The sequence below is a fragment of the Helianthus annuus genome, chromosome 14 (assembly GCF_002127325.2).
Source record: "Helianthus annuus cultivar XRQ/B chromosome 14, HanXRQr2.0-SUNRISE, whole genome shotgun sequence".
Classification (NCBI taxonomy): Eukaryota; Viridiplantae; Streptophyta; class Magnoliopsida; order Asterales; family Asteraceae; genus Helianthus; species Helianthus annuus.
In genome coordinates, this window is record NC_035446.2 from 28,511,604 (window position 1) to 28,515,919 (window position 4,316).

General features: G+C 32.9%; 1 long non-coding RNA gene across 2 annotated transcripts; it reads right to left on the reverse strand.

Annotated features, from left to right (window-relative positions):
- Positions 1–1,285: 1,285 nt before the first annotated feature.
- On the reverse strand, positions 1,286–3,904 carry LOC110908244. 2 transcript variants are annotated; one of them, XR_002574346.2, is made up of 7 exons: positions 3,701–3,904; positions 3,098–3,172; positions 2,945–3,021; positions 2,357–2,436; positions 2,196–2,257; positions 2,014–2,077; positions 1,286–1,833 (listed from the first exon to the last, which is right to left on the reverse strand). It is a non-coding gene; the product is annotated as an uncharacterized LOC110908244 (long non-coding RNA). The 2 variants fall into 2 exon arrangements; XR_002574345.1 differs by lacking the exon at positions 2,014–2,077 and having other exon boundaries at positions 3,701–3,903.
- Between the last annotated feature and the right edge of the window lie 412 nt (positions 3,905–4,316).

The window sequence follows — 4,316 nt, forward strand, 5'->3', positions numbered from 1 at the left end:
GGACTTAACTATAACGTAGAAGTCCATTGAGGATTTTTATGTAGTACCTTTGGGTATCCTACTATGAATCCTTTATATGAATGATATGGAAGATTCTACAAGGATTTGGGTAACATAATTTGGATCACACAACAACACATAAGGGAACACATAAGCACAAAGTCACATAATTGTTTAACTTGATTATAATTTGTTATTAACTTGTTATCAATTGAATACGGATATGGAAACCAGTCGACGGGCCTCAATGTCCACTGGGATCTATCCGAGAAGATAGGAAGATCTCCCAAAATTCGATTTTTCATTACAAGGAATCACCACATTCGAATTAAGGTATACAATAATTAAGGACTTACGGGAAATCCTTAGGTACCCTATTAAGGATTTATAGTGGTACTTTGGGTATTCGTCATGTGTTGTAACTTGCGCCTTGTACTTCGTTTTTCTTAGAAGAAACGGGTACTTAGGAATTTTGTGGAAGACGCAAGAGATCATAGAATGGGAGAATTTTGGGGGTAGTTTGTTCTTCAAGGAATATGGTTCCTTGATTGTCGGTATTGTAAGGGATATGTCGTTTATACATGCAACCACAGAAATACATTGCAATGTAAATAAAAGATTTATTTATAAACAACGATAACAACTGTTTCTTGGACCTTGACAACAAAAGAAAATAATACATAAGATGTGATTATTTCTAAACGATGTTGTCTTCTAGTCAGTCAGATGCTCATCCCTGTGCTGAATTTGCATTAGCAAGCTTTGGGCAATTTCCACGGAAATGACCCATCTCGCCACAGTTGAAACAAGAGCCTGGTAGAAAACGACCTTGAGCAGGATTGTTGCCACACTACAAGAAAATGAAGCTAATGCAACCCTCGTAAAATGTTGCAATAGGCCTTGAAAAAGTTGCATTAGGCCTAACGCAACCTTTTATTGGGAGCTGCATTAGAAGCAGTTGCATTAGACTTAAAGTAACCTTTTTAATGCCTAATGCAACTTTTTTTGTAAGTGTTGCATTTATTATTCAAATGCAACTTTTTAATATGCAACCTTTTTACATTATAATGTAACTTTTTTACTTTAAAATGCAACTTTTTCTACACGTAAATGCAACCTTTATTATGGTTTAGTTATAAAAATGCAACTTTTTTCAAGACTTAATGCAACCATTATTCTTTGTTCTAATAGAAAAAATGCAACTTTTTTTATAGCAAATGCAACATTTTTACGATTTCCGATTACAGAAATGCAAAAATAAAAAAGCACACAAATACAAACTATATAAAATATTAATAAAAACTCACTAATTATATATAAAATCACATCACATAAATACATAAAACGAGTCAATTTTACCAAATGCTTTATCATATACATAAAAGAAAGTGTATGTAGAACTTTCAGTTAACATAATCACACAGTTAAAGCATATGATTTCTTTTCCTCTTGGGTTGCAGAATGATCTAGTTTTGGATAGAGGCATGTTTCATTTGGACTTGGCTGAACAGGAACACGTTCTTATATTTCACAACTTCTTCCTCGAGGCGTGACCGTTCACATTATCTTTCCCAAATAAGCATCTGACCTTCTTATATTTCACATTATGTTTCATTTGGACTTGGCTGAACAGGAACATGTTCATCCACAACTTCTTCCTCGAGGCGTGACCGTTCACATTATCTTTCCCAAATAAGCATCTGACCTCCTTATATTTCCCAGTTAAGCATCCAGCTACTAGAACATTAACCCCTTCCAGTTGTGAATCTGTGGCTTTTAATCTATGCCTTAAAATTTTTATAAATTAAAGGACTGAATCTTCTCATCAATTGCCTGGTCAAATCAATAAGACAAAAAAAGTCTTTCAATCTTTGGTTCTAATGTCTTATATCTTTATAGCATCATAGTTCTAGGATCTATACTTTGGATTACAAAATCTCGGTAATAAATATTTATTATAGATGATGATTTTGTTAGATATTATATTTTTTATTTTGTTGAACCGTAGTTTACCTAAATATTGATTCAAGAAAGGATTGCATGCTTAGGAACTCATTTTACTGCTAGTCTCCTAGAGCTATGTTGGGGAACAAACAAATTGAACCAAAATAATTAGAAAATATAAAGCATCATAAAAAGTTATCCTAATGTATAATCTTTAACCAAATACTTCTTAAATATAAACATGACTCAACCTTAGCTCCACATGGATTTTTGACAATCGTTAGTGTCCAGCTTCAAGGAATAAATCCGAAACCTAAGTTCACAAAACAAAAGAAAACATAGTCAAGAGATTAACAAAAAAAAAACATAAATAAAACCTACAACCATAAAACAAACAGTGATTTTAAATTACCCAGGTGTCACGAGTCGAGCAAAAGGAGGCTGAATAGAAGCCACGCTATCACACTAAATCTGAAACCTAAGCAATCCTCACTGCCGATTGAAAGCATTACAAAAAAAGAAGCATAAACATTATCATAAAGCTTAACAAACCCCATTCTTTTCTTATATGCATAAGTGATCATGAACTTCACGACACCAACCTCCAAATGAAAAATTAAAGTTAGAAACAAAACATAAATGCATATAGCTCACGTCAAAGTCAATGTAGAAGTATCCTCACAAACATTTTTCCCCAAAATATAAGCATGTAGTTTAGGAAACTTATTAGTGCATTCACAGTAGAATCTCCGCCTTCATCTCTATAACTTAACTAAATATTGCCTTTCTCTAAATTTAGGTCTAAATTTTGTTTAATCTATCACATCTCTTTCTCCATCTCTATCTTACTCATAAACATTTATTTTATTTTTTATCTTTCTTATATACTCACAAACATTTATGGGGATGCAAAATAAATATAATATCCAAAATTTTAAGAAGTAGAAAAAGATGAAGACTCAAATGTAAATGCTATTACAGTACACAAAATGTAGCATACCTGGTTTATGCTAAGAGCTTGTCCAAGCTGGCAGTCAAAACAAAGGTAAATGATTGGTTTGAGTTAAATAGATATATCTGCATTGCAAACCATGTAATTCAACATAGTGAAAGGAAATTGTAAAAATGATAACTAATATAAAATAGGACTTACCTTGATATGAACAAGAACCCAGCTAGATAAGGGTATCACAAACTTCATCAATTAGAATTAAGTTATAACCGCATTCTGCATATATAAAGAACTCAATCAATTAAGCACAAAAAGTGAATATATTAACCATATTATATAGATCCTAGCAAAGTCCATAAACTCTTTTATTAATGGCAACACTTACATGCTCCTAAATTACATCAAATAAATTCTAATCTACCCCTTCTTGGGATTGAACCCAAGACCTCCCACTAAGACCATGCTTAGTGGTTTAGTGAATAATGCCCCTACCATTGGGCGTTTTTCGCCATGTGGCAGTCCAATCAGCAAGGGGGCATTATTGGGCGTTTTTACAAAAAGGGTGTAGTGGAATAATGCCCAATAATGCCCCGTCAATCATTACAAATCACAAATCACAGCCTCATCAATTAATCATGTTTGTGTGTCAAAGTGCTAGGCATTTACATGAGATCTAAAAGTGAATACGATGGCACACAATTAGGTTTACTGTAACTAAAATCAGCAAGATAATCAATTAGTAAGACTAAATGGGGCAAAGAAGAAGTTACCAAACGCCTAGGGGAGTAAATGATTCATAGATACCTGTAATAGTATAAATAAGATGCATCGGTGACTATGACTGTGGTTGTAGATCTGCATCGGTGCGTTGGCATGGACGCAATAGTGCTTTCTTCCTTTGGGACTTGGGTTATCGTTTGGTTTAGGGTTTTCAAAGACCTAGAAATTTTGAAATAGAGGGAAAACCAAAAATGAGCAGGCCGGGATATTTTTTTATCTTTTAATGCTTGGGAAAAAGAAGTTAGATTGTTTTATAGAAGACAAATGAAATAAAATAATTTATAGGATATGGTGTTTTATAGAAGACAAATGAAATAAAATAATTTATAGGATATGGTGTTTTAAAACTAAATTTTGATTATTTATAATAGTATTCTTTTCATATTATTATAGTCACGTATCATTTATCAAATATTAAAACTAAATTTTGATTATTTATAATAATATTCTTTTCATATTATTATAGTCACGTGTACGTATATAAATCCAATCTCTAAAACTACACAGTGTGGCCGTAGAGGAGCGGCGTTTATGCTCTTACACGCCACACACATCACATCGTCCCACCGCGTTATAAAAGGCGTTGTGTCATTTTATATTTTCATGCCTCTCCACACCGTGTGGTCTAATCGAGACTTTG